This window comes from Bombus huntii, unplaced genomic scaffold, assembly GCF_024542735.1.
Source record: "Bombus huntii isolate Logan2020A unplaced genomic scaffold, iyBomHunt1.1 ctg00000062.1, whole genome shotgun sequence".
Classification (NCBI taxonomy): Eukaryota; Metazoa; Arthropoda; class Insecta; order Hymenoptera; family Apidae; genus Bombus; species Bombus huntii.
In genome coordinates, this window is record NW_026099323.1 from 986,759 (window position 1) to 998,645 (window position 11,887).

General features: G+C 34.0%; 1 long non-coding RNA gene across 1 annotated transcript; it reads left to right on the forward strand.

Moving 5' to 3' along the window:
• Window positions 1–50: 50 nt before the first annotated feature.
• LOC126876055 (uncharacterized) lies at window positions 51–1,557 on the forward strand. The gene is made up of 2 exons (XR_007693914.1): window positions 51–207; window positions 356–1,557. It is a non-coding gene; the product is annotated as an uncharacterized LOC126876055 (long non-coding RNA).
• Window positions 1,558–11,887: the final 10,330 nt, after the last annotated feature.

Below are 11,887 nucleotides of genomic sequence, written 5' to 3' on the forward strand. Positions count from 1 at the left end.
TGAGGAAAAAATTTCCGGAATTTCTTATTTACATGATTATAGAGAAATCCATAATAAAAAGGAGCTGCTTTCTAATACTTCGCTTCCTTGTAATGCCTACGTTAACAATAACGAGGTTCGACTTTTTGTTTTTAGAGGGATACTGGAAAATTTGAAAGTACAGTACCATTGGGAAGAAAATCACGATATTGAAAACGATATTTGCAAGTAAATTTCCAAAAAATCTGTTTTCAAATTTTCGCTTTCTATTTCACATTAAAAGAAAGGGAGGGCTGCCTTCTTTTTCTGCAAGACAAAACAAACATTCTGAATCTCGTATCAATGAATGATGTCAATAAGTTATTTTTCTTTTCAGATTGAACAATATTCCAGATTTATTCATAATTTCATACTACGCGAAGAATAGACTTTCATAGGTATATAAAGGAAATATTAAGTATAGGAAAACTCTTTTTCGTTGTAGGTGACATATGCTTCACGGTTGAACACATGTATTTTTGAACACATATAAATGAAGAAGTACTCTTATGGAGAAAAAGAATTGATACCTTCGATTGACATTAGATAATGTATATAAACTTATGAACAATCACTATCAGTTTGTATTTTAGGTGCACACGCAGATTTGTTGGAGTTCTTATAAAATGTACTTCCTGTACGAACGTTTTATTCTTCCAAATTTTACGATACTATGTCTCATATGATAACTATATGGATTAAACGTAATATAAATGATCCGAAAATAGACTCGAACGACATTAATTGTCTTTCTATTTATACCAATATCGAAAATACAAGTAAAGCTGGAGCAATAGTATGCAAGAATGGACTATTTATTATTTTAAACCAAATCATAGCATATTCAGAATGCACAGTATTATCATGAAATGTAAATGAATCAGTTGTAAACGAACGATTTTACTGTAAAATCATTGCCACCTTTTTTTCATCTGAAATATAGCAGCAATGAGTACATTCTTTTAATATATAATAAAACGAGATATCTTTATAAAGTTACATATGTCATCACTGGTAACTGTTATCTCGTATGACACCAAATATACCGTTAGTATGGAATGATATTTTTATGAAGATATACTTTAATGATAGATTTTATGAATGAAACGTTATATAAGAAAAATTATCTCTTGTTATTCTATGAAGTGTAGTAGCTAATGAAGATTAATTTTACGAAGTATTAGAGCAAAAGAGAATTAAAAAATTAAAAAGATCTAAATAAGATTGTTCGTGTGGCTTAATTATCTCAATTCTGGTACACCACTTGTTACATTCTAACTAATTAGCGCTAAACAATAACTTGCAAATATTAAAGATATTAACACCTTAATATTAACACCTAAAGGTTTTCAGGAAATTTTATAATATTTGATTATTGTATATCTAGTCATTGATTGATAAAATTTCTTGTATAAGCATAGATCGAGGTTGACGTCATACGCAGATTGCATTACAGGTATCGTTTTAATTTATTTTATGGCTAGAATCATTTGAATATTATACGAATAATTATTTCCATTCGAACGATTAATAAATCACGTACCTATAAAAGATATATTATGAAAAAGACGTGACGAAACAAAAAAATATTGGAAATTCCGTTGTCATTAGATCAATTATTTTTGCAATGATTTTTATTTCCATGTAATTACATATGAAATGGGTAATTCATTAACATCTCCTCGAATCGAATATAATTCGTTACACTTCACAACGATTCAAATAATGGACGGGAAATATATAATAACTTTCCTGTCCTTGCGTTAAAATAGTACTGTACAAATCAGATGATACAACCTAACCCCAACCTAACCCCAAAAAACCCAATTACATCCACATTGCATGACAGCACACTTGCAATGGATTTTTGTGATTTCAATGTCACAGACAATGACACAACTAATCAGAACACGTTCGAGGCTATAGACATTGAAATTACCGCGTGTTTAATACGTTTAAAGCATAAATCTAAATTTCACGCGATTATTTCTTTGTACATTGTGAAACTCTTAAATTATCTTAATCGAATAAATAATCCTAATGTAATAAAACATCTTGAAATAGACCTAGATATCTGAAACAGAAACTCGAAGGATAAGAAATCCTAAAAGGTACTAATCCTAAAATAACAAACTCCTAAATAATAAACAAGTGATAAAACCTGTTATAAATAATAAACCTTACCTGGAATAATCAAATCCTAACTAATCGAAAATAAAATAAGGCAAGCAATTCTTAATCTTTCAAGTAATTTTTCCGAAAACACAGAAAGATAGAGAAATTAAAAAGACGCAGCACAAATTGCAGCACAATGAAAGTTTCGGAGCGATGAATACGATCGTATTAAACTAAATAATTTTCAAAAGTGAAATTACACTGAAACGTATATCGATGATATTTGTCATTTCTACGATCTGTTTCGCTTGATCGTGCTTCTTTTCTGATGTAAATTCAATTTATAATACGAACTAAGTTTCCTTTATTATTATTAGTCCTGCGTCTTTTTAATTCGTCACTTCTTTTATTTCAGAACAATGACGGGCTCCAAGATGCTGTTCGGATGTTTGGCGTTAATTGCTTTTCTGCATCCATTAGTTCACGTTTGTACTTCGAGTAGTACAGCTCAAGGTTTGTACTTCGAGTTGTCTTTTTCCATGCACTTCAAATTCCAATACGATCTGGTCACGTGGCCTTCGTACAATTTCGAAATTTTACCTGTTTGGTAATCGTCAATGAAAAAAGAAGTTATGCGTGACCTCAACACATTGAAACAATTTTTATGATTTTTTATTTGCCGGTTGGTCAGCAAGTTAATGGAAAAATTTCACTTAACTATTCGCGTTAATTTCTTCGGTTTAACTTTTGGGAAATGCTTCGTTAGCTTCGGGAATATTCCAACGATTCGTTTTACGTACAAAATAAGCATGATAAATATTACATAACGGTAATGTAATATCGGAATATATTAAAGGTGTAATTTTGTCCGATTAATTATAATTTATTAATAATGGATTGAAAATACAGATATTAGTTAGACAGAGAAACGATGTTTGATTAACAGGAAAACTAAATGCAACGCTCGTATTTACAACAAATAACTTGACAACTATTTGGTAACTCTCTCTCTCTCTCTCTCTCTCTCTCTCTCTCACTAGCAACTCTAACTCTCGACAACACTCGCAACTCAATTCTAACGACTCTATGCTTCGACGTCTCGATCAACTCTGATTCTCGCAACACGCACACTTTTCGGTTCGCCTTGAATAGCGAAACCGTCCTTCTTCTAACGTTGTCTATTGTTTCCCTCATACCTATGTAAGAACTACCAACTACGTGCCTTTAGTCACGTAGGCACTCTTAAATGTAAACGAACCACAGAAACACGACGTACACGGTTTTTCTATTTTCAGCCGATCTCCAATCAAAGCTATTCTACGATATTACAATCGGCCTTTCCTGACAATCACATCTGCCCTCAGATGTGCTCATCAGCGCCGCTCGCACTTACATCACTATCGTCAGCATTCCACCATTTCATGTGATCGGCTGCCGTGGAAGTTGTACGTGGCCCTTCGTGCTCCCCCTCTCGCTGCACTATGTATCGGTCATTTCGCAGGACATTTATCACCCGATACGGTCCAAGAAACTTCGGATGCAGCTTTAGCCCGGGACCCCTCTGCATCCTCTCGATTGCCACTAGATCTCCCGTCCTGTATGCTGTCGCATTCTTGCGTCTCCTGTTATACGCCCGCATGTTTCGGATTTGGATCTCCTCAATCCGTCTCTTTGCGTCCGCACGCAGCTGATCTCGTTCCTCTTGGAACACCGCGGCCTGTTCGTCCTCGATGCTACTGCTCCTCTTTCGCTCTTCCTCTATCTTCCTCTCCGTTGTTTGTTTACCCATTTCACTCTTGTCAGGGGCTTTGATGCGAAAAGCAAAATTTCATATGATCTCACCAATTTCGGATGTCAGTCAAATCAGTCAAATCAGTCAAATAATAAGTTCGCGTTAATATACACGTTCGATTTTTGAAAAGCTTGTTCAATTTAATAAGAGTCTTGGTAACAGGCTTATGTTTTTAGACCTAATTGGTTGTTTTCATTTACAAGTACCTCGTGTTAAAGTACTCATAAAATGACATTAAAATCAGAAAACTAATAACTGAAAGATTATCATTTTTCCTCTGTGGTAGTTTATATATAACATAATGCAACTAACATGTCACGATTAATGCAAAATAAATAAATTACTAATATAGACATTTTTTTAGTAATTTGTATAATCGTGAAACGAATTGGACTTTCTAAAGGCAAATATTAAAGGAAACATGGAATTGATGCCAAATCTATCACAAATATTATTTATACTACTTATTTGCGCCGTCTGAAGCTTTATACTATATACTGATCTACTACATACTATATACTATAAACTGAATCCTTTGACGTAATCTTAATAGCTTGAAGGAATCTCTAGCCCTGTAAGTGTTTTCGGTTTATGGATGGTCCTTGGAACAATGCTTAGGTTTATTGCGCACTCTTACAAATAACGGAGAAAGCGGGTAGTTATTTTTCCAATAAACAATGTCACCCACGAGCCACGTTGGTAGGAGGCTTCCTCCTCCTATCTTCATTCATTAACGTTGGCTATAATCAATGGGCACCCTCACTTTCCTAACGAAAAGTGTGAACAACGAATCCGCGTTCTTCGTTCAGAAAGCACACCCACACTGAGATTTCCTCTCGTGGCGGCACACGAGAACGCAAATCTCACCACTCGAAACCAACTAGTGTCGGACGACGGCAGCGCAGTGGTTAGCGCCATAGAGTACAAACGTTCGGATCCCGGGTTCAAATCCCGGCGCCTCGTACTTTTCCAAAGTGCGATTTTTCTTCCACGACATCTAAATAAGAAGAAAATACAACAGTACTACACCCCGGCAAGCGACATCTACAGCCAGCAGCCTACAATTATCACGGATATATGAAGGAAGACGGAGAAAAAGAAGAAAAAAAGTGTGTTTCGTCCAGAGCCTGCTAGTGGACTCATCAGTAAGGCTTACCTAGCAGGCTCATGCCTTAGACATAATGGAAGGAGGGGGAAACAAAGCTATGTACATGGCAGAGACATTGAAGACGGATTCCTCCCTCCCACGGCCGGACACTGTATCCAAGGCCGGTCGGATCTCCTACCCTCTCTTGCGACGTATCCCAGTGGAGCGGCCCCACTCTTAATCTAGTTTGGTGGGAAAGGTTCGCGTACACACCGTGTGTAAGAACTATTAAAAACCACACAGTGTATCGCGACTACCTTTCTACTACTTAACCCAAGTCCTATATATTATCAGTCTTAGGTCCGAGGCGGCTCCTGTCACGTAAAGTTGGTACTTGGGTGGTAGTAAGAAGGCTGAGTCGTAACCCAACTACTTATTTTCCTTTATAAAACTTTATTATAAACACTTACAAAATAACACCGAACCGGAGAATAGGGGTTGTATGAGTACAGCAACTAGAAGAGGAACAAGAACTGCCCGAGCTGGGTGAAGTCTCGGTTTATATTCGTTTTGGTTTTAGGATGTTGAGGGGCTAGGTGTAGGTTATGATGTAGAAAAGTGTCCGAAGGTCGGGGGTCCATATCCTATCTCTGATGTGGACGGAGGTGCGTCACAGCCTTGGTGTATGCTATGATGATAAGGTGGTGATGTGTCCAAAAGTGTCCGAAGGTCGGGTGTCGATGTATTATCACTGATGTAGGTTGAGATGTGATTGATGTCACATACCCCCCCCCCCCCCTCTTTAGATTGATTTTGGTCCTCCAAAATCTTAGTGTTTCCTCAGTATGGAGGAATTGGACTCTGACTGGTTCGACTTGTACTTGTTCTTCTTCGTCGTGGTATATGCTTTTGCTATTTCAACCTGTGAAGGTTGTTGGCTGGTTAAATTTCGATTACGATTAATAGGGATAATTTGCTAAGTTTGACGAAATGCCGCAGTATCACGTGTTGAATCTTTTGTAGACTTTCTAACAGCCTGTGATATAGAATGAGTTAGTGGTCTTTGAGTAATGGTTTTATACTATCTTGTTGTTTCTTTATAGTTTGATTGTTATCCAGTTGTTCCTTTGATACTTGCATTTCTTTGTTTTGTTTAGCAACTTCTAAAGCCTTTTCAGCATCTACAACTGGTTCTTTTTCCATGCATGTAATTTCTTCTTCAACCAGTACAACTGTGCTTTCCTCTATAGTTCGTGTTTTTGTGTCATTTAGTAAACTTTTCAATTCAATTTCCACAGTATTTGGAGCTTTAGATACCGACTGACTGTCATCTTCTGCATTTTCAATGCCCCTATCATCAAAGATATCCTGAATGACACTTCTTTTGTTAGTTATGCGCACTTTATCTGCTTCACTTATAGATTTATTCCTTCCTTCTGTATTAGCAACATGTATAAGTACGACAATTTTATTATGAATAATTTTCTTTTCTACATTAATTTTATGTGAACTATCAAAAGATCAATCTTGCCATTTCCATTTGTTGTTTCTTGTTATTCTTTTCTTTAATATCAATGTCATCTGCAGTTTCTAGATCACTAATTACTCCTGAGGTAATAGGAGTTATAGAATCGTTTCTTGTCTTTGTATGATTTAATATGTCATAATTGTATTTCTGGCTACAATTTTCAGAAACTTCTTGAGCCACAATTTCTGTTGAAATTACTTCTATAATTGTTCCATCACTTTCTCGTGCTTAACCTATCGAATTAAATTCTTCATTTACAATTTCAGCGTTCTTCATTCCTTTTTGTTCTGCAGAAACATTTTTTTTTTCTTCATTGGAATTTACAACAGCATCCTTTTCATGTACAGTTAAAACAATATTTTTTCCGTACTTTCATTCATATCATTAATATATAGTAGTTTCTACAGTCAGTACCATTACTTCTGAACTACTATCAACTAGTTTAGACAAATCTGTGTCTGTATCCGTGAGATGCAATGTTTGGGCTTTATCATCAAAAGTTTCACCAAGTGTTTTAATTAATGCTTGACACTGAGCATTAGTAACACTAACTGTATCTATATTTAACACTGTACAAACGTTGTGTTTCTCAATGTTTTGTTCACCCTCATTTGTATTAAATATTTCAACATCGTTCGTACTTTCTTTATCTAAAGATGTGTCACCTGCATATCTTGAATGATCTCCAATCTCAGTTGTATTCTCTGCTTGCTCTTCTTGAAATTTCTCATCTTTTTTTTTTTTTTTTTTTTACATTGATCATCAATTTGTGGGTCCTTATTTATTATTTCTTGTTCTACTTCATTAATCGCAGCGTTCTTTATGCTCTCTGTCTCACTACTTTCCTTACTTTAGAAATTGTTTTTGTTTTTATTTAAATTTGTTACATCACATTTATTTACTACTAAACCATCTTGAATTGTATTATCTGTACATTCCTGTGACTTATTTTTTTTTTTTTTTTTTTTGATTTTCTGGAATATCATGCACATTCTTTATAATATCAGTCGTTGATTCTGATATTAATGAAGAAGATACATCTACTTTTATCGATGATTCTACTTTATTAATGTCACTGTGCACTTCATCTAGTTGTTCCATAGTAAAACATCAAGATTGTTACAATTACTTAAGAAGTCATGGATTGTTATTTAAATATTTACTGCACTTTTCCATCAATGTAACCCTTTATGGCAGTTTGACATTCTACAGAACACCAATGCTGTATCAGTTTATATTTTTCTTCATCATGAAGTTTTATTATATCACCTAATTCTTCCTGATGTTTTTTTTTCTTTTTTTTTCAATTTTCAAATAAGAGTGTGTTTTCTATGTGAATCTTTTAATTCTTGGTTCGCCTCGAGTAAGCGATTATTAACATCTTTGGAAAGTTTTTGGACGCTTTCCAGTTCTTTTCTAAGAAAATTATTTTGTTCGTTCATATCTTTTACTTTACCTTCAATTTCTACCCTACGCAATATTTCAAATTTATTTTCATTGACAAGGATCATTTTTCTTATTTTTCAAAATCCAGTTTCAATTTATTAGTTTCTTCTTCATATTTATATCCAAAATCACCCACTTTTTCATATTCACCCTTTAGTTCGTCTAGTTCACATTGAAGGGCAGATTATTTGTCCTTGTGGTTCAAGAACTACATTTTATCTCTTTTGCATCTTTAGCTCCAGCTTCACGTTCCTCCATTGAATTACTAACACATGAATTAATTTTGGCCTTTTTTTTTTTGTTCCAGCAAGTCAACTTCATATTTGTGACTTATGTTATTTCTTCTAATTTTATTGTTAGTTCTTCAATTTGTATTCCAAAAGATTGAACTCTTTTTACGTGCGTGTGTTTTTTTTTTTTTTTTGTAACTCGTCGAGTTGCAATTCTAATTTTTGCACTTCCTCCTTCATGTCCTCTATGTGCTTCTCGAACTCTTGTGTCGTCCTGTCTTTGTCGGAACATTCTACTTGAGGATCAGCGAGTTGATGATCGGGATCGTAATTCAATTTTTGGTCGTTAGCAGTAATAAGCTCGCGTAACTTCACTTTTGAACTTGATCTTGTTTGGTCTTGATTGTGTTTTCGTGGTGCTTGTGGTGTTCTAAAAGTAATCGTCACGTTGCTTGCATTTTTAGTGCACATTGATACACTGCACTCTGCACAGGCAATGCTTTTGTTGTCATGAAATCTCTCTAACTTTTCAGTAACAAAACCTTTTATTTTATTATTTAATTTTGGATCATGCGCCCCTGGTGAAGATACATTATGTGTTCTCTTTACCTTTATTATGCACACGTTTTCCTTTTGCTCTCAATTTTTCGATCATCTTGTGCTGTTCTATATATTGTGTTCTTATGTTCTTCGCATATAAATCCTGTCGATTGATTTTATCTTTCAGTTGAGGTACATGTTTAATTCTTTACCTTTTTTTTTTTTTTTATGGATTTCTTGATAATCTTTTAGAAGTTGCTCGTTATATTTGGAAAGCTTTCTCACTTCGTCTTCAGCTGTTTCCTAACGGGATTTTTCTTCTTCAAGTTTTTCTGTAATCATTTTTTCTAAACTTCTCCATTTATTCTGTTCTTCTTCGAGTAATTCATTACGTTTCGGTATCTGACTATCTTTTCCTTTAAAACATTTTATTTTATCAGAGAGTTCTCCTATTTTCAAACTTGCTTCATTTAAGGTAACTTTATGAATTTCCGATTGATGCTTTAACATTTGATGTAAGTCTTCTATTGCCGTTTCACGTTCTTTCAACTCTTCATTAAATTCGTTGTTTAGCATATCCACTCGAGAAATTTCGAGTTCTTGAGCATCGTTTCTTCTTTTAGAAATTTGGCTTATTTTCTCTCGCCTGCTGCTACATGTTGCTGTCATTTTATCAACTTCTTTCTTCTTTTTTTTCTTTTTTTTTTTTTTTTTTTTTAACTTAAAATCTTGATTTAAGGTTTGTGTTTCCCTATATGATTTATTATTATTAACTAGTTCAACATTATTTTCAGTAGATTTTTTTTCGCGTGATTTTTATACTTATTTAAATAGTTTAACATGAGCAAATGCATCGTACGTCAGATATACCATTTTTAATAAATTGTCGCCTTTACAACTCGAGTTACCTCTGAACGAGTCGCATGATTGATCAATAAGCCATGAGTAATTATGCAAATTCAATTTTTTTTTCATCTATTTATTTGAATATTATAATATTATAGTCTTATAATATTATAAGACTTTACATTGAATATTTTATTAAAATTGTAAGTTTTTCATAAACGCTTCAAAATCCACAGTCTATTGATCAACTCCTCTATCCTTTCTCTTTCTCTTCACTAAAATAGATAAATTCCTAATGTAGTTTGTGGATAATATTTTTTTTTTTCTAAAGCAAATCACATTTATCATCTGATATATTTTTTGAAATAATTTCTGTCTGTACATTTTCTTCTTTTTCCTTACTCCTCTTTCTCTTTCTAATGAATTCTTTTTATTCCGTAAAATAGTTTTTGTATATTCAATTTTGTTAAGTGCAATCCTTATTTCTGATAACTTACTTTTATTAGATAATTCTTGTGAATCTTCTACTACATCTTCCATATCATTTTGAGTGCGGCTTCTACCTTCAGTAAATTTAATATCTTGAACCGTATCATTAATTTCAATAGCTCTTTCGGTATCAAGTAAATAGCACTTATTATTTAATATACCTTTTGAATTGACTTCTGTCTCTGCAGTTTCTTCTTTTGTATCTTCTTCGAGTTTTCTTTGTTCTTCTAATCCACCCTTCTCATTTTGTAGGATCTTCCTTGTATTTTCATCTTCTTTAACTTTGACTTTATCCGATCTCCTAGGTCTGCCTCTATGTTTCGCTTCATCAGTTGCTATTACACCCGTTACTGCATTATCATTTTCTACAGATTTATACCTATCGCTATCACTAGCTGTGTTCGTTAAAAGACCTTCCCTTCGTTGACGAACTTATCAGTTGTTTCGTTTTCACTATCTGAAATTGATTTTTGTTTAACACCTCTTTTTTCTTCTTTGGCAAATTTATTTTCTACATTTTCCGATGCCTTTTGTTTATTAATTATTTCAGACTTGTCTTCGATTAATTTCGTCTTTAAAGCGCTTCGCAAAATTTTATTTGTGTTTGATTGTCTGGTTTGATTATAAACAATTTCTTCAAATTTTGGCGAAGTAGCAGGCTTTGCAGCAACATTATAACGACTGCTCCGTTTACTACTATCTAACATAGATGGAGATGGATTCTTGTCATCTTTATTCTCTAAAGACTTCTCTTGTGTATTAGCATCTAAATTTCTCGACATAAGATCTGCTGAAGTTTTTGATTCTGTAGTGTCACACGCATTTTTCGCTGTCATCATTTGGTCTTCTTCTATAAGCAAATGTTCATTATTGTAAGCATTATCTCTTGCTGTTTGTATGGATTCTAATGATATATTTTGTTCAACGTTGTCTATTGATTTTGTATCATTTTCAGCAGTTGATTTACTAACTGCTTCTAATTCCTTCGTTTCAATTTGGTTTTCTTTATTTGTATCGCCGTCCAAAATATTTCTCATTGAAATATTATCCTTCTTATTATGATCTTTTTCTGCTTCTCCTAAACTTTTACTTTTTTGTCAAACCATTCTTGTAAATTTTGAGTATCTTGTGACGAAGATGGTGACAAATCATTATACAATACTGCAATATCTTCTTTCCTTCGTTTCACAGACTCTTTCTGGTATTCTGTTGAGCTATTGACATCAAACATTAAGTCTGTTTTAATGAAAATATAATCCTGTGAAGCGGTGTCAATTGATACTTTCTTTTCATAAGAATTTTCTACATTAGACTGCAATTCTTTTGAAAATTCTTTCAAAACCATTTCTTCATTTCCCACAGTAACGTCTGTTTTCTCCAAGCTTTTGTTCAAATTATTAGAAACTAAACTACCCTGATAACTCCGACTAGTCGCTGCTTTAATAGTCTCCTTTAACAGTTTTCTTAACTTGATTTCGTTCTGCTTCTGCATAGCGTCTAGTATGGCCCGAATACTTGGATCCACACCAGTAGCCATAGGGCTAACAGAAGATGTGTCTTCTGATTTTTTGCTCATAGTGGTTATTGTACTGTTGTTGGAGTCTGTACTAGCGAAGCTATTGCGACGAGTACGATAATATTTAAAAGAATCCAGTTCTTTACCTGAATATTCTTCTTTTCGTGACCAGTTTCAGTTTTGGTGATGACCGTAGTCCGCTTTCCGTAGAAGTCGTTTTCACGTAAAGTGAGCTGATCTGCAGAGGTCCGCTGATCCCTCAATCGTCAATGATGCACGT